This window comes from Rhinopithecus bieti, unplaced genomic scaffold (assembly GCF_001698545.2).
Source record: "Rhinopithecus bieti isolate Rb0 unplaced genomic scaffold, ASM169854v2 scaffold_32760, whole genome shotgun sequence".
Taxonomy (NCBI): domain Eukaryota; kingdom Metazoa; phylum Chordata; class Mammalia; order Primates; family Cercopithecidae; genus Rhinopithecus; species Rhinopithecus bieti.
In genome coordinates this window covers 474,678-493,871 of record NW_016813956.1, presented here as the reverse complement: position 1 = coordinate 493,871, position 19,194 = coordinate 474,678, and the positions used below count along the sequence as shown (strand labels likewise).

General features: G+C 40.5%; 2 non-coding genes across 2 annotated transcripts; one reads left to right on the top strand and one right to left on the bottom strand.

The window, feature by feature from the left end:
• Positions 1-1,976: 1,976 nt before the first annotated feature.
• Positions 1,977-2,058, top strand: TRNAS-GCU (transfer RNA serine (anticodon GCU)). The gene has a single exon. It is a non-coding gene; the product is annotated as a tRNA-Ser (tRNA).
• Positions 2,059-7,926: 5,868 nt separating this feature from the next.
• TRNAR-UCG (transfer RNA arginine (anticodon UCG)) lies at positions 7,927-7,999 on the bottom strand. Its single transcript has one exon. It is a non-coding gene; the product is annotated as a tRNA-Arg (tRNA).
• Between the last annotated feature and the right edge of the window lie 11,195 nt (positions 8,000-19,194).

Genomic DNA, 19,194 nt, shown 5'->3' with positions numbered 1-19,194 from the left:
GCGATCCTCCCTCCTCAGCCTCCTGAGTAGCTGAGACTACAGATGTGTGCCACCATGCCCAGCTAATTTTGGTATTTTTTGTAGAGATAGGGTTTCACCATGGTGTCCAGGCGGGTCTCGAACTCTTGAGTTCGAAGAATCCACCTGCCTTGGCTTCCCAAAATGCTATGATTATAGGCATGAGACACTGTGCCTCGCCTATATTTAGCTTTATAAATTGTTTATTGCTTATTTCTACATAATTAGGTTTCACCAGGACAGGGAATTTTGTGTGTGGCATATACATTTGTTCTTAGAACAATGCCTGGAACATACAAAATGCTCAGTAAATATTCGTCAAAAGATTGAATGAATCAAAGAACCAATGAACTCTTCAGGCCCAGGTTTGTTTATCATGCTTTATAATTCCTAATCCAAACACAGTCAAGACCAAGCAGTATTTTTTCTTTCGAGGACGCTTCAGAATTTGTTGCGAACTGAAGTTTTAAAAAAATGAGAATTCGTACATTTCTTGGCCTGCTATGTTTTGATGATGATTTGATGCCTAATATGTCTGATATTTGTTAGGTAATTCCTTGATACCTTCTTAGGATATACAGTTTGAACCCTGATCATATCCTTAATTGCTTTGCTTTGCTTTGCTTTGCTTTGCTTTTGAGACAGGGTCTTACTCTGTCACTCTGTTACCCAGGCTGGAGTGCAGTAGTGTGATTATGGCTTGATGCAGGCTCGCCTTCCCAGGCTCAGCTGATCCTCTCACCACAGCCTTCCAAGTAGCTGGGACTACAGGCACCAGCCACCACACCCTGTTAATTTTCTGTATATTTTGTGGAGTCGGAGTCTGGTCATGTTGCCTAAGCGATCTTCCAGCCTTGGCCTCCCAAAGTGCTGGGATTACAGTGTGAGCCACTGTGCCCGGCCTTATTTTTTTAATGCTACATCACGTCAAAACACACACATACACAATATTACTGTTTTTGTAATTTTATTGGGTATAGGTGAGAAAACAGCCCCTGGTATCCAGGAACTGGTCTGACCCTATTCAGTAGACCTGCATATTGTCAGGAACTGGCCAGGCCATGGGGTTCTTCTGTTGTGCCTAATCTCACAGAACATTAGCATCAGACTGACTTTTCTGATTGTGATGAAATGAGTCAGAAACAACCAAAGAAAGGTTGGGCACGGTGGCTTATGCCTGTAATCCCAGCACTTTGGGTAAACCAAGGTGGGTGGATTGCTTGAGCCTAGGAGTTTGAGGCCAGCCTGGGCAACATAGTGACATAGTGAGAGATTGTCTCTATAAAAATAAATTTATTTTTTTAAATTTAGAATTTAAATGAAATACAAAAGATAATAAAAATTACAACACTCAGGATCATTTTCACCACATTTCTTTGTACAGAATAAGCAAAAACAAAACAAAAATCCCTCAGATGGCTCCACGATTCTTCAAGATACAGTCCAAAATCTAGGATCTGACACTCAGAACCAATCACAATTTGACTGTAACCCATCACTTCAACACTTTACCAGTCACCCACTTGGGCTTCTAGGAGAGACAATGGTTATTTCTCAGATGCATTAGTGCCATCATATGGCAGGCATCCCTCTGGGAATCCTACCGAGGAGTGTCCAGGAATGCAACAATAGACATACGTGGTTTAATGATGGTGTTCGTATACATGACGTAAGAAAAAAGACAAAATCCAATTTGATTTAAAAAACAGGAGCAGTCACTAATTCATTTTCCTTTTAAATTTCTCTTATTTTTCCCTTAGAAAGTGTACTTTGTCATCTTTATTAGGGTCTATTCCTCCCTCCCAGTCTCCTCTTTAGTTTTTCTTCCTTTTTGAGAGTAAGAGGGCCATTTATCCATTATTTCTGTCACTGAAAACATTTAACAAAAGAATAGGAATTACCAAGTGAAAGTGCTGAGAAAAGAAACATCACATATATCGCGGTGAAGTAGGGCATGTGACGAGGTGGCCGAGTGGTTAAGGCGATGGACTGCTAATCCATTGTGCTCTGCATGCATGGGTTCGAATCCCATCCTCGTCGCTCTGCTTTCCTTTCCCATTGTGCTTTTTAAGGTTTCCTCTTGAGTGAGATGGCATCAGGTATATCTTCCCGTTTGCTCACTGAGAATGAGGTGTATTTAGCTCCCTTAAGAGAGGTATTCTTTAGTACGTAGTAGAACACTAACCTGTGCTGGCACTAACAACCTTCTGTCGGTAACGAATACTGATCCTATTTTATAAAGGACCGAAAAATTACAGTATTTTTAGTTCCGCTCCCTCTGCGCAGGCAGAGGTGTATCCACTGCTGCTCCAGATTCGCAAGACTCTGTTGTAGTTGAAAACTGATTTCCGACCCTCTGATTTTTGGCTTAATCCCCTAAGTAGCGCCTGGCCTTTCTCCTTATCTAGCTGTGATCCAGTGGTTGTTAATTATACGTAACTGGGGATATTTCTCAAAATGCTCGTGTCTCCTCCCCTCCCCCAGACCCAGTTAAATCGAAATCTTTAGGGGGTAGAGTCTAGTGGTCGTTTTGCAAGTGCCTTGGGTCTACCGGGTTAAGAACCATCACTGACCTCACTTCCTTCTTAGTTTTGGTTTCACTGTTTTGGCAGTTTTCATCATAAATGTGTAATCATAAGGAATTGGGTCTGGCGCAGTGGCTCACACCTGTAATCCTTGCACTTTGGAAGGTTGAGACGGGAGGATCACTTGAGTCCAGGAGTTCGAGACCAACCTGAGCAATATATCAAGGTCCCCCCCACAACCCCACCCTCCCCGTATTAAAAAAACAAAAGCAAACAAACAAAAAACACAAAAAACAAAAGAACAACAACAAAAAAAGAGAGAGAGCAAGAAAGAAAGAAAGAAAAAAGGAATTGGTTACATATGCCATGTCATTCCTAAATAATGAAGCCCACAGGACCATTACAATTTATGTTACATAAAAATCACACACAAAAAAGACTGCTAAACTTGCTAAATAAATATTTAAAACTGCCATTTGGCCTGTATCTAAACATTCCATATCTAAACAAAAAACACAAAAAATTGGTTATGCTTATGCCATGCAAAACTTTTCAACTTAAAAAAAAATTCTTTCTTTTTTTTTATTCATGTGGTTTATCAGAGGCTCTGTTGTCTTCCAGGTTTAACACATCTCCCCTTAATCTGGTTTAGTGGTGGACAAAGGGGAGGTGTTACATAAAAGTTAGCTACCTCTATGTCTGTGATGTTTAATGTTTCAGAATTCAAGACTGTTGACAAATTCCTGACAAAGACCATAACAGACACACCTGTAGAAAAGCAAAATTAGATTTGTTGGTTTGTTGCAATGAGGGAGACAAAATGCCATGGTGAACCATTAGCTGACCGTAATTTTGTGATTGTGTATCCTAACAATTTTTATCTAGAAAGTGAGAGAATAGGCTGGGTGTGGTGGCTCAAGCCTATAATCCCAGAGCTTTGGGAGGCGGAGGCGGGCAGACACATGAGGTCAGAGTTTGAGCCTGCATGGTGAAACTCGTTCTCTACTAAAAATACAAAAATTAGCTGGGTTTTGGTGGCACATGCCTGTAATTCCAGCTACTTGGGAGGCTGAGGCACGAGAATTGCTTGAATCTAGGAGGTGGGTGAGCTGAGATCATTTGAATCCAGGAAGTTGCGGTGAGCCTAGATTGCGTCACTGGACTCTGGCCTGGGTGACAGAGTGAGATTCTGTCTCAAAAACAGACAAACAAACAAACAAATAAACAGAGAGGATAAAGCAGGATTCTCTCTATAACTGGTAAAGAAGTAGTAGTCATATTTACCAGAAAGGAGGAGATGTTTGGTTACTTTTGTTATTTGACGATGTCCTTGTTTCTTATTTTTACTCCCCACCATTATGAATTGTCTTGTTTTTATCTCAAGTCATAACGGCCACAAAGTGTTCTTGCCTCTTGGTGTTTTTTGAGATTGGTTATACCCAATATGAGTTGACCAGAGCTTTGCTGTGAGAGCCAGGCCAGCTCCTAGCAACTCCAAGTCCTATCTATTAATGTCAGACCAGTTCTGGCTATCGGGGCTGTTTTTGTCTTCCTCAAGATATAGGTTAATTTGTAAGTTTGGTAAATTCTTCATTTCTTTCCGTATCTAAGCCCTTTGCCTAACAACTCTGTAATTCCTCCCAAAGAGATGTGATATATTTCTATATCACTTTGACTTTGGCCTTGGGCATGAGAATGACTTTGGTCAATGTAATGTTAGCAGGGATGAGTCAATTAGGGCCTTTAAATATGCCTGCATAGTTGGGTGTCCATATGCACCTCTGCCATCTTCATGAGATAAATTTTCCCTTGGGTAGCTGCTGTCTTTTCACACTTTGCCCCAGAAAGAATGTGCTTTGAACTAACTAGAGTTCCTACTGTGAAGCGCAGAGGAGGTAAGCTGAAGTGTACTTACATCTTAAGGTACAGCCGTTCGTATACTCTGACCTAGAGCTGTTGACCTTCAGTTGACACACACAGATGCTTATTATTATATGTTTTTAAGCATTTGTGTGTGTGTGTGTTTTAATGGAGCAATAGCTGACTGAAACATAGTCTTTGCTCCTTGCAAGTCATAATAAAAATCTTTATGGTTTTGGCTGGGCATGCTGGCTCACATCTATAACCCAGTACTTTGGGAATTGAGGCAGGAGGATTGCTTGAGGCCAGGAGTTCAAGATAAGCCTGAGCAACGTAGCGAGACCCTGTCTCTACAAAAAATAAATTAGCTGGATGTGACGGCACGCACCTGTAGTTCTAGTTACTTGGGAGGCTGATGCAGGAGGATTGGTGGTTGAGGCTACAGGGAGCCATGATTGCACCACTGCATTCCAGCCTGGGTGACAAAGAGAGACCCTACATCATAAAAATATGTAATACAATCTTTACATTTTTGAACTGTAGTGGAGGCAAAATTTTACCTCTATTTTTATTACAGTTTCTCCAACTGAACCTGAGAATTAAATTGGTGTAAGGCAGATTAATACAAAAAGACCATACGAATTCGTTTAATACAAGTTTTCTGTGGCACAAGAGCCTTCATTGGAAAATGAAGATACTACAGCACAGTGAGAGTGGAATACTTACATGCTGAAATAGAAAGTGGTAAACTATGTAAATGTAACACCGCAAAGGGGGTTGGGCTTGGATAGTTACTTGGGTAGAGAAGTGGCTGAGAGGATAAAGGCTCATTTAATAAGATTTGTTTACACAGATTTCCCTCAGCCTCAGTTTCTCTACAAATTAGAATGAATGATACTTTCATTCTAGTTTAGGGGGAACTTATTTCACAGAGGAATTTAATCTTCTGCTTTTAAGAAACAGAGTGAGAGTCAGAGTGATATTCTTACACCTGCTATTTTTCAAGTGCCTTTAACTCAAAATAGTCACTATGCCAGAGGGGCATAGTTTTTAACTCCTTCAGAACATATCTCTTCTATATAAAGTATAATTTACTTATATAATCTACTTATTCATTTTGTGTTTTCTGTGTTGCCTCCACCTCTCTTCCTTCAACTCCAAACCTCTTAAGGACATGAGTTTTTGTGTACTTTTGTTACTGTGGTCTGAAAATAGGTGAGTAATGTACAATAAAGTATTTTGAGAGACAGAGAGATGACATTCACATAACTTTTATTATTGTATGTAGATTGTTATAATTGTTTTATTTTATTAGTTATTACTGTTAATCTCTTTAAATGCCTAATTTATAAATTAAACTTTATCATACGAGTGTATGTATAGGAAAAAACATGGTGTATATAGAGTTCAGCACTATCCAAGGTTTCAGACATCCACTGGGGTCTTGGAACATAAATCCTGTAAATAAGGGGGGCTACTCTATTAAATTCATGAATCTCTTAATCCCCTGTGCAACTGGACGAAACTCCCAGTGTTTATGATACACATCTAGAAATCTTTCTTCTTGATTTCTTCCAGTCTCTTTTTTTTAATTCACCTCCAAAAGATGTTTCTCATGTTTTTTTTTTTTTTTTTTTTTCTGAATCCCACTCCCAAAGCAGAAAGGCTTGCACATTCGTCAAAGGGTGCAAATATTTTATTTTGGTGGATTTGGGACAAGCTCCTAAATTCCAGTGACCATTTAAGACTCAGGATGTCTACAAATTTCCCTATATTTTTCACTTTTCTCCCTTTTGGCACTTCCCAGTCTGGAAAGGCTCTCTCCTCCTTTTGGTATTCTTTGCTCTCAGTGCAGTAGAAAAAGAAANTTTTTTTTTTTTTTTTTTCTGAATCCCACTCCCAAAGCAGAAAGGCTTGCACATTCGTCAAAGGGTGCAAATATTTTTATTTTGGTGGATTTGGGACAAGCTCCTAAATTACAGTGACCATTTAAGACTCAGGATGTCTACAAATTTCCCTATATTTTTCACTTTTCTCCCTTTTGGCACTTCCCAGTCTGGAAAGGCTCTCTCCTCCTTTTGGTATTCTTTGCTCTCAGTGCAGTAGAAAAAGAAAGAAAAAGAAAAGAAAAAGAGTTATGACAGGCAAATTTTTGTGTTCTTGCATCAGAATTTCCACTTTCATTAAATGCTTGAGGGAGGCTGTGGGGTCCCTGGAAAAAGTCTTGTTCATCCTCTGGTACACAGGATTAAATACTCATCAGAGAGAGAGGAGGAAGCTTTTTCCTGTTCTTAGAATCAAGAAAATGGTGGGCTATGTAATTCTCAAATATCACTGTATTCATTTTAAAAGGTTACTCTTCTTTTGAGGTTATATACTTTCTCTAGTTTATAAAAGAATGCTCAGTGCAAATGGTGGGTTTTGCCATTAACAAGGGAGAACATGGTTTTGCATGACATTAGGACATTGACACTTTTTAATCCAATAAATTTCAAAGTCTGGGAACCAATGCTCAATCCATACATTTTTTATACAATTTGGAATCTACAGATGACTAGAAGAAACTAGAATCAAACAGAGCTAAGGAAGAAGCTGGGGACAGGGAGAGGTAATTGTTACTAGTTTTAATATTCTTAGCTTTGACCTAGAAACAAACTTACAGACTCCATGTGATTTGAATCAATGATCTCATCTGGATGGAGTCAAATGTCTTATGTTTCATCACGATGTCAGCAATTGGAAATTACTTTTCCTTAATCCTAAATTATTATTAAATTCAGGCACACAAAATGTTATTTAGGAACACAAAATGTGTTTTTATGTATTTTGCACGGGTGTGTTCCCTGTCTTTTCCTGTTTGCACACACACACTGTAACCAGTTGGGCTATTTTAATTACCTTTATATTTTTGCTTCGCAATATAAAATTCAATATTAGCTATTCTCATCCTTTTGATGGCAACACATCCAAAACAAAAAAGTTAAAATGGAGAATAAGAACCAGTAACATAGGCTTCAGCAGCTGCCAAAACTCCTTAGTACACGCGCACTTAGACTAAAAAAGAAGTGTGAAGTGTGAAGAGGTTTTGACCTAGTGCTAAATCAGAGGAAGCAACAGGTTTCCTACTGTGATAGCCATTGGGGCCTGGCATTAGTCTGAGACACTACAGTTTGAGAAAGCTTGGCTTATAGATCTGAATTCCTTTTTTTCAAGGAATTCAATCCTTGAATTGAATCCAAGCCTACAAAACCGAAACGCAAGTGCTTAAAATCCAAACTTGGGGAGAATCTGACAGCTCCAAAATACTAGATGGCTGTATTTCAGTTTTGACTTTCCAGTCTTTCTTCACTCTGTCACTTGTTCTCCTAAGGCCTTTGAGAATGTCTCCTTATTCTCTTTAAAGGAGAGGAGGAAGAAGGAGGAAAAAAATGATTCAGAAAACCCACAGAATGGATGATTTTTTATTTTTTTCTTGCAATGAAATGGGTAACAGAATTTTCAGGCCCCCAAAACTAACCTTATTTAACCACGAAGGGATTCGAACCCTCAATCTTCTGATCCGAAGTCAGACGCCTTATCCATTAGGCCCCGTGGTCCCTTGTGTCTTTTTTGCTGCTGCAATACTTAGAAAATAAAAGGAACTTCTCCTTCATCCCCGTCCCCCCATTGGCATCCACAGCGCCCGTGTTTTCACCAATTAGAAAATGAAAACTTGAGATTACGTGGGATATTTGGGGCCACAGAATCGGGATTTATAAATGGTTGGGATCAACAATTATTTCAGTCTTGTGGTAATATGACTACTCCTTGGAGAGAAAAGTCGTTTGTTCTATGACTCCCAAGGCAGAAGAAGTGGGGTTTATGGCATCTAAAACATGCTGAAATTTTGCATAGTGAATGCATCGAAGGATATTTTAAAATAAACTTATTCGAGGTTTCTTCCCTATGATGCTCATCCACATTTATCATTTACAGGCTCTAGGTTCTTGCAGGGTCTGCCCAGAGAGTTGTTAAGAAAACTGCATCTGGAAGGCAGTTTCACCACAAGGCAACATCTGCACCATGGTCTTTCTCGCCATCCTGCATGGTTATCTGCAGACTCCGGAGACAATTATCTCCTTCCCATGTTGTTCTGGTACTTTCTCTGATTGTGATAATGTGATATCAGAGCACTTTTCGTGGTATGGTCCTGTTTAGAAAGGAAAGAAAATACTTTCCTTGGTGTTTCTCAGGAGTGCCGAGCGGACTACAGCCATTACCATTTTTTGAGGTTCCCATATATTAAGAAGTGAAGGAACATGAAATAGAAACGCAAAAATTTTTATTAACAATTTTTACATTTTATGGATGAATCAACCCCAAAATGTAATGCATTAGTATCATACTACAGAGAATATATTTATAGAATTTATAATGTTCTGTAGAGGTCTTGACCCCATAATAGCATATAAAGTTCTATTTTGGGTGGCTTCTTTCAAGCCTGTCAGTGACTCTCTGTGAAGTCAAGTACTTCATTTGAAGATAATGTCAACAGTCGACATATAAGACATTTTCTTAATTTTCCTAAACCCCAGATACTGGGAATAATGGTTCTCCTGGCTCATTTGTGATGAGTCTTGGTTTCTCTTGATTAGCAAATATAGCGGCTTCTGGTGCACAGAAATTGGGCCTTTTACATAGTCTTTCTTTCCCTATCCATAGAATAACATCTGACAAATAGTTTAATAAAAATATGCTGAATTTCTCACTTATTTTTGAATTCTGCAATCATCTCCAATGTGAGATTATTATTATTATTATTATTATTATTATTATTATTATTATTGAGACAGAGTAGCCCAGGCTGGAGTGCAGTGGCGCCACCTTGGCTCACGGAAACCTCCACCTCCCAGTTCAAGCGATTCTCCTGCCTCAGCCTCCCAAGTAGCTGGGATTACAGGCGCCCACCACCACGCCCAGCTAATTTTTGTGTTTTTAGTAGAGACGGGGATTTCACTGTGTTGGCCAGGCTGGTCTCGATCTCCTGATCTGAGGTGATCCTCCCACCTCGGCTTCTCAAAGTACTGGGATTACAGGCGTGAGCCACCGTGCCCAGCCAATGCGATAAGTATTTAACAAGATTCTTCTATTCTGCAAAAGTCTTTGTTGCTCTCTCTCTCTCTTTCTCCTTCCTGGAGAAGATTGATTGAAAAGCTATTGCAATATTTGGATGACCCATACACCATTATGGGTACTGTTTGTAGAAGTATCGAGGAATGGTTGAATTCTGGGTATGTTTTGAAGGGTTTGTGATTAAATTGGTGTGAAAGAAATAGAAAAGTCATATATATATCTCCAGTTTCTTTTGCTGTAACACAGTTTGCATTTAGTGAGACAGGAATGACTTCAGAAAGAGCATTTTGAGGGTGGGGTGTGTATGTGTGTGGTGGGGATCTAGAATCTGTTTCAGCATTTACTTCAAGTTGTGTATTGAACATTCACATGGAGACGACTAGTGTGGAGTGGTCAGCCTTAAACAAATATATATAGTCCCAAACTTTCCCTCTCCCAAGTTAGAAAAGAAGTGACTTGCTGAAAAATAAACCAATCAAGGACCAGATCACAAACATGAAAACGCCAAAGACTTTTTTTCCTTTATTTCCCCCCTTATTGATTGATTGATTGATTGCTGCACCTCCTGGAATGGGACAGAGACTTTTTTTTTCTCTGGAGAGAATTGGAATAATATTCTTTGTTCACAATTGGTCAGTGGTTTCCTATTGCCCACTGAAAAATAAAATCTAAGTGTTTGCCTTGTATACTCACCCCCTTATGACCTGTTCTTTCCCTTTTGTTCTGCCATAACTCCAGACCAATTTTAGGTATTGTAAGACCTAAAATTTCAACTGCTGCCTTGAGATTTTTGACCCTCACAGGGCTCCCCAAAAATGCTTATCCACATGTTCCCCTGTCTTGATAGCTATGACTCCCACAAGCAGGAAAGTTTCCCTACTTGGCCAGTTCCCTTATCTGCCAGACCAGCTGCATCTCACTCAGGCCTCAACCTAATGGGTTTTGTCTCACTGCCAGTCTCCCAAACTGTTAAAGCAAGCCAACTACATTCTCTGGAGGGAACCAGGAGTCACCCTACCCTCTGATGACTACAAACCCTACCTCTCACAGCCCCTCCTGGTTCATTCTGCTCCTGAGTGCAAACCTTCTGTGGCCTTGCATGGTGTGCAGTGCCCTCTTCTTCCAGGCTGTGAGTATATATGACTAATAAATTTCTGCCAGTCTCATTTATCCAGTGTTGAGTGTCATGTGTCCAGCCTTCTTACTATTTAGGGCAGGAGAATTTATTGTCTATCTACGGGTGCATAGGAGGTGATCAGAACACAGCCACTTTTCTCTCCAAATCCCTCTCCCTCACATGACCTCACCTCCATACTTCATCACATTGAATTGTTTGTAGTTCCTTAAAAACCTTTAACTATTCTGCTTCCTTGTATTTATTTCTTTTTACTAGAGTGCTCTTCTTGGCTATATGGCAAGTTCTTACTCATTCAAGTTTTGGCTCAAAACCTGCCACCATTTCAGAATTAGACAATTGCCAGGGCAAAATTAATGCAGCAACCCTGTTTTAGTTTTCATTTATCTCTGTACATAAGTGCCATGGTGATGACCCTTACTAAAATATTGGAATGTTCACATACTTACTGGGCAATAATGTTATTCTATATATCTCAGGTAGTGAGTTGCTATCAACTAGGTTGTCAGCATATTTAAAGTAAATATGATGATTTATGATGTGCACCTGGTGTCTGGTTCCAAATGGCTGGCCATGTGGTAGCTATGACTAGGTCCTCTTAACAACTTTGACTCTAATGCTCAAGTGGACTTTGCTATGCAAGCACAGCTTACACACATGCATGCAGTTCACAACTGGAGAGAAAGGGCTTTCGTATCCTCAATGAAGACATTGCACGAGAAAACCTTTTAGCCTTCACCTGTTGGAGGCCGAAGGAATGAGGGACATGACCAACTCAATATACCACTGGAGGCTATATGAGCAAACAGCAAACTGTTCTCATGAAAGCAGGATGTTGGCAAACTGACAGCTGCATCTGCCACCAGAAGGAATGCTGAGGGCAATCACATCCCAGGCACTGTGTTCCTTAAGGTAAGCTATAGGAACATCTGGAGGCTGTTGAACAAAGAAAGCAATCATGTGAGCCTGTGATAAATCAAGTAGCTGACCGACAGTTACCCCTTCCTCCCTGTTAACTCTACCTAATAAATACGAAGGGCTGTAGAAGCTCAGGGCCCTTGTTCTCTAGAAGCAAGGAGCCCCCGACCCCTTCTTTTAAACAAATCCTTTTGTCTTTGTCTTCATTTCTACATTTGTCCTCCTTCGTTCAGTCCTACAGTAACAGCCACAAGTGGCGCCCAAACAGAGACTTGAATGAAGAAGGTCTGCTGGAGCAGAGAAAGTGAAACTGATTAGATGAACAAGGAACCCCAGGATGAGTCAGCCAGTGAGGATGTAAAGTCAGTGCCCTGAGGAGGTACTGGGAGCGGGAAGTTTCTGAATCAGGATAACATGGGGCAGAATTTGTCTATGGAGGAGCAACATTATGTGCAGTTGCTTAATGCTCAGGTTAGCTCTCAAACACTAACTAAGCTTCTGCAGGAGTTTATTACATATAACCCATGGTTTTCCACAGACAGGTACTCTCAATGTGGAAAACTGGGACCCAGTAGGAGAAGGATTAAAATGGGCTCATCAGAAAAGTCTCAAAGTTGATCCTTCTGTTTTCTCTGTTTGGGGTTTAGTCTGTACTGTCCTTCTGCCATTGTCCCCTTCTTATTCTGCCGGAGCACAGGAGCCATGTTCTGAATCTCAAAAATTGAAGGAATCTTTTATCTCACCCAACAGCACCCATTGAAAATGATAAACAGGAAAGGAAAGAAGAAAATTGGCCTGTACCATCCCCCTAGTAGCAGAAACATCTGTACTGCCTCCTTCAGTAGCAGAAATAGAGACTCCAGTACAAAGAATTATTTGTGCTGCTGCCATAGCTGGAGAGCCCCTAGGACCTTGTGCTTTTCCTATTTCCGTAAGGCCCGATCCAAATAATCCACAGCAGCTTAGTTGTGAACACACCTTGCTAGAGTTTAAGTTGTTGAAGGAATTAAAAGCTAGTGTAGTTAATAATGGAATACAGAGCCCATATACTTTAGGATTGCTAGAATCTGTATTCAATGCTATGTGCTTTCCACCCTTTGATATAAAGCATTTGGCTCACACTTGTTTGTTTGCTAGTGCATATCTGACATGGAATTTAAACTGGCTAGAAATGTGTGCACACCAGGCTAGACAGAATCGTGCTGCTGGACATCGGGACATTACAGAGGATATGCAACTGGGTAATGACCCTTATTCAGATCTGCTACAACAACTGACACTCCCAGGCGCTGCTTACAAGCAGTGTGCCTTGCCTGCTAAACCCGCCTGGGACACCATTCCAGAGGAAGGAGTCCTGGTACAATCTTTTCTACATGTTATGCAAAGGTCGGAGGAGTCCTATGCACATTTTGTTGTACGATTACAAGAGGCAGTGTGGCATCAGATTCCTCATACCGCTGCTCATACCACTTACTTCGACTCTAGCTTTTGAAAATGCAGATGCAGATTGTAAACGTGTTCTGGCACCTGTGAGATGTACAAAGATCTTAGGAAATTTTCTCAAAGCCTGTCAGGATGTGGGAACTGAACTCCATCGTTCTACAATGTTGGCTCAAGCAATGGCTAATACAGTAGTAAACAAATCTAGAAAGGGCCAAAGGTCAAGCCCTAAAGTAGGAAAATGTTATAATTATGGAAAAATTGGACATTTCAAAAAAGAATGCTGTCAGACCTCTGGGCAGAGGGGATCTTATAATGCAGTTCCCCCCTCACAGAAAAAACGCCAGGACTTTTCCCTCATTGTAATAAAGGAAATCATTGGGTTTCTCAATGCTACTCAATATTTCATCGGAATGGCACCACTTTGTCACGAAACAAGAAGGGGGCCTGGATCCGGGCCCCTCAAACAATGAGGGCATTCCCCATCCAGACCACAACCCGTTTCAGGGGTGGGTTCACTGAAGAACATTGATTCCCTCTCCCCAGGAACACCTAGAAGCACAGGATTAGATCTCCCAGTCAGAGAACAGGTTACATTTGTTGGAGGGGACAAACCCATGAAGGTTCCCACTGGTATTTGGGGACCTTTGCCAACAGGATATATAGGATTAATTTTGGGCAAAAGCCGTCTTAACTTAACAGGGCATTACTGTGATCCCCGGAGTTGTTGACTGATTATGAAGGAGAAATTCAAGTAGTAGTAATGTCACAAGATCTTTGGGATTTTGAACTGGGAGAATATATTCCTCAACTATTGCTTATTCCCTGCAAGTTGCACCCTTCCCCACGAAAGGAAAAACGAGGGAATCAAGGATTTAAAGGACAACTAGGTGGTAAATTTATCTATCACAACCCATAGCATTTAATCAACCCACCTGTACAGTGCCAATTAAAGGAAAGAAGTTCTATGGGCTTACGGATACGGGAGCTGATGCATCAGTAATATCCAAACACTATTGGCCCACCATCTTGACCCCTGCAATTAACCTCTACATCCCTAGTGGGACTAGAAAAGCTCAAAGTGTTCAATAGAGTGCTGAGATTTTATCCTGTCTAGAATGGATGGACAGTCATGTACTTTTCAACCTTATGTCGCAAATACAGCTGTTAATTTATGGGGCCGAGATTTACTTATAGCATGGGATATGAGACTTACAAATGAAACTATTGATAATCCAGGATTTAAAATGTTAAAGAAAATGGGATATCAGAGTGGAAAAGACTTAGGAAAGCCCCTGCAGGGAAACCCTGATCCAATATCAATAACTGGACAAAACAGATAGAAAAGGGCTAGGTCATCAGGATTTTGGGCGGGGGTCATTGATATTTCTCCTCCACCTACTGCTTTGCCGCTAGAGTGGCTGACTGACAAACCTGTGTGGGTAGATCAATGGCCACTATCACAGGAGAAACTGATGCAACTCCATCAGCTAGTGAGAGAGCAATTGGAAGCAGAACATATAGAAGAGTCAGCCCCTGGAATTCACCAGTATTTGTGATCCAAAAATGTCCGGAAAATGGTGACTGCTACATGATTTAAGAGCTATGAGTGCACAGATTAAACCAATGGGTGCATTACAGCAAGGTCTGCCATCCCCAGCAGCCATTCCAAGAGATTGGCCTCTTGTAGTAATAGGTCTTAAAGATTTTTTTTTTTAACTATACCATTCCACAAAAAGGATAAGCCTCAATTTGCCTTCTCTGTGCCTTCTATTAATCAAAGAGAGGCTGTCTCGCGCTATCAGTGGAAAGTTTTAGCCCAAGGCATGCTCAACAGTCCTATGTTATGTCTACATTTTGGAGGAAAAGCTTTAAAGGAGCCTCGCAATATATTTCCCACTGCCTACATCATTCATTGTATGGATGATATTCTTTTGGCCGCTCCTACAGATCAAATGTTACATCAGTTATTCAGAGAAATAAAAGTAGCCTTGATAGCATGGAATCTCAAAATAGCTCCTGAAAAGGTGCAAACAACCTCCCCATACCAGTACTTAGGTACTATTGTTACTGGAAGACGTGTTCGACCTCAGAAAGTAACTCTCTGTAGGGACAGAGTACAAACTCTGAATGACTTCCAACAATTATTAGGGGATATTAATAGGCTGTGCCCGATGCTAGGTGTTGCCATCTACCAACTCACACACCTTTATCAAACCCTCCAAGGAGATTCTTCATTACATTCTCCTCAGCAACTTACTAAGGAGGGAGAAGTTGAGTGACAACTTGTAGAACAGATCCTTCACAGCAACAACATGCCTCCCGGCTATAGCCGCAAAAGCCTTTGCTTTTGTTTATTCTTCCTACCCCTCATTCTCCATCAGATTTTTAGGCCAATTCATAGACAAATCTGTAATGATAATATAATGGCTTTTTAAAATCCAATCAGACAGTGAAATCTGTGCAAGTTTATCTTTCTTTAATTACTCAACTTATAACAATAGGTAGGCATAGATAAAAAATGCTTACAGGATATGATCCTGATAAAATTATTGTTTCCTTGGATTCCCAACAACAGGCCGCAGTATGGGAAATGTCGACTGCACTGCAAATCCCTTTTGCAGATTTTGTGGGGATAATAGATAACCATTATCCATCAGACAAAATTTTGTAATTTTATAAAGTTCACCCTTTTATCCTCCCTGTAATTACTCATCACAAGCCCATTCCAGGTGGAAAGACTTATTTTACTGATGGCTCTTACAAAGTCCACACGGCTATTTATGTAACTAAGTATACTCAAACAATAAAGACCTCTGGAGTTTCAGCTCAGTGTTCAGAGTTAATGGCAGTTATTCAGGTTTTAGAGCTCACAGCTTTATCTCCTATGTTGTCTGTGATTCAGCCTATGTTGAAAATGCAGGTAGTCGCATTGAGACTGTCACTATTAAGGTCACCCTAGAACCAGAGCTGCTTAATTTGTTTCTGAGACTTAATAAGCTATTTGCTCTCGTGCTGCTCCTGTTCGCTCTCACATGCAACTTCCTGGACCACCATCTCAAGGTAATGATAAAGCAGATAAATTAATTGGTTCTGTGTTTCAACAAGCCCAAGCTTCCCATACATTACTGCATCAAAACACCTCTGCCCTTACTTCTATGTTTCATCTGCCTTGCAGCCAAGCTCAAGCTATTGTGCAAGCCTGCCCCACTTGTCAGCATGTCCCTGGTGTTGCACCCATGGAAGGATGCAACCCATGAGGCTTGGCTCCAGATGAAATCTGGCAGATGGATGTTGCACGTACAGCAGCCTTTGGCAAACTTAGCTATGTTCATGTGACTATAGACACCTACTCCCATATGTTACATGCCACATATCAAACAGGGGAAACTGCTGGCCATGTCCGATGGCATTGTTTGTCATCATTCGCCCATATGGGAGTCTCTAAACAATTAAATAAGGAAAATGGTGCTTATAGTCCCATGACCACCCCCTAATTCAGTAATTCACTGGAAGTAATCACATGACTCAACACACTCTCAGTTAAGATTTATTATAGCTATTGACCATTTTTTGTTTGGGTTAAATAACATGTTTTAAAAATAAAAACAAAAAAGATTAATTATAGCACAGGATACAATGCAAAAAAAGCAGAAAAAATATATATACACAGTTGAATGTGGCTGTTACTATAGGACTGAACAAAGGAGAATGAACACAGAAATGAAGACAAAGACAAAAGGATTTGTTTAAAAGAAGGGGTGAGGGGGTCCCTTGCTTCTAGAGAACAAGGGCCCTGAGCTTCTACAGCCCTTCGTATTTATTAGGTAGAGTTAACAGGGGGGAAGGGGTAACTGTCGGTCAGCTACTGGATGTATCACAGGCTCACATGATTGCTTTCTTTGTTCAACAGACTACAGATGTTCCTGTAGATAACCTTAAGGAACCATGGTGCCTGGGACGTGATTGCCCTCAGCATTCCTTCTGGTGGCAGATGCAGTTGTCAGCTTGCCAACATCCTGCTTTCATGAGAACAGTTTGCTGTTTGCTCATATAGCCTCCAGTGGCATATTGAGTTGGTCATGTCTCTCATTCCTTTGGCCTCCAACATCTCCCCCTTTTTGTTTTTGCATTAATTGAATAAAGGCAATTCCAAGCTGNCTGGTGTTCTTCGGACAACTATTTCTGGCTACAGGTTTTTTAAGTTAAACAATAACGAAAGAAAACAAAATGAAGCCAAGAATTTTTTTTAATTCCAGAATTACAAGCATTTCTGAGAAATAATGTGAAACTACAATCTCTGCATGTACAATTTTTTTCATGGACACCCAAGTGTTATTAATCAATATTTCATCTCTAAACACAGCAAATTTCTCTTGTTGCCAAAGTGCCATGCCACTGTTGCAGCCAGTTATGACAGTTGTAAGTTAACCTGCAAAGCAAAGAAAATGCTTACATAAACCGAGTGCCAAGGGTGGAGTGGGAGCCCAGGAATGGGAGTTTTATATCCTTTGATACATAATTCAGAAAGCACTATTTGCCAAGTAGTTAAGGCGATCAACTAGGAATCCCTAAATCCCCACGCAGATTCTCTGCACCTACGAGGGTCTTAATCTCGGGAAATGAGTTGCATTTTGAGGTGGGTGTGGAGTCTTCATAGCACTGATTGAACTCTGACCTGAGAAAAACATTTCTGCTGACACTACTGTTAAATGTGTCTCTACTCTCCACCGTCCTTTAATATTTCAAATAGAACTATTCACTGTGCTTATTTTTTAAACATCTGTGTGGACTTTTTTATGCTTCTCCCTCTCAGAAAGGATTCCTATTCAGATATTTATGCATCACATACTGTATTAGGAACTAAGAAAAAAAAAAAAACCTTAAGAACCTTAAGTAGTTTACAGTCTAGATATGCTTTTGTTGTTTTTGTTTTTTGTTTGTTTGTTTTTGTGATGGAGTCTCGCTCCTGTTGCCCAGGCTGGAGTGCAGTGGCACGATCTTGGCTTGCAACTTCCACCTCCTGGACTCAAGCAACTGTGCTGCCTCAACCTCCCAAGTAGCTGGGATTACAGTTGCCTGCCATCACACCCAGTTAATTTTTGTATTTTTAGTAGAAACAGGGTTTTACCATGTTGGCCAGGCTAGTCTTGAACTCCTAACCTCAAAAACTCCACCCGCCTCGGCCTCCCAAACTACTGGGATTACAGACTTGAGTCACCGCTCCTGGCCCATATGCTTTTAAACAAACAAATATGTAGAGTGCAATACAGTAGTTCTGTGAAAGGATTGTACACTAAGTGCACTGGGAATAAGGAAAATGGTGCTTATAGTCCCATGACCACCCCCTAATTCAGTAATTCACTGGAAGTAATCACATGACTCAACACACTCTCAGTTAAGATTTATTATAGCTATTGACCATTTTTTGTTTGGGTTAAATAACATGTTTTAAAAATAAAAACAAAAAAGATTAATTATAGCACAGGATACAATGCAAAAAAAGCAGAAAAAATATATATACACAGTTGAATGTGGCTGTTACTATAGGACTGAACAAAGGAGAATGAACACAGAAATGAAGACAAAGACAAAAGGATTTGTTTAAAAGAAGGGGTGAGGGGGTCCCTTGCTTCTAGAGAACAAGGGCCCTGAGCTTCTACAGCCCTTCGTATTTATTAGGTAGAGTTAACAGGGGGGAAGGGGTAACTGTCGGTCAGCTACTGGATGTATCACAGGCTCACATGATTGCTTTCTTTGTTCAACAGACTACAGATGTTCCTGTAGATAACCTTAAGGAACCATGGTGCCTGGGACGTGATTGCCCTCAGCATTCCTTCTGGTGGCAGATGCAGTTGTCAGCTTGCCAACATCCTGCTTTCATGAGAACAGTTTGCTGTTTGCTCATATAGCCTCCAGTGGCATATTGAGTTGGTCATGTCTCTCATTCCTTTGGCCTCCAACATCTCCCCCTTTTTGTTTTTGCATTAATTGAATAAAGGCAATTCCAAGCTGTGCAGCTTTCAATTGCCAGTTGGTGGTACAGCCGATTTTACAGACTATGAACAGGAAACACAGACACAGTGACATTATTCCTATAATTATAAAAGAGACATTGAGGTGCTGTTTAAAGTAGGTCCAAGGCTTAAGGTTCTCTAAACCTTGCTGGAAATAGGTCCAGGTTTC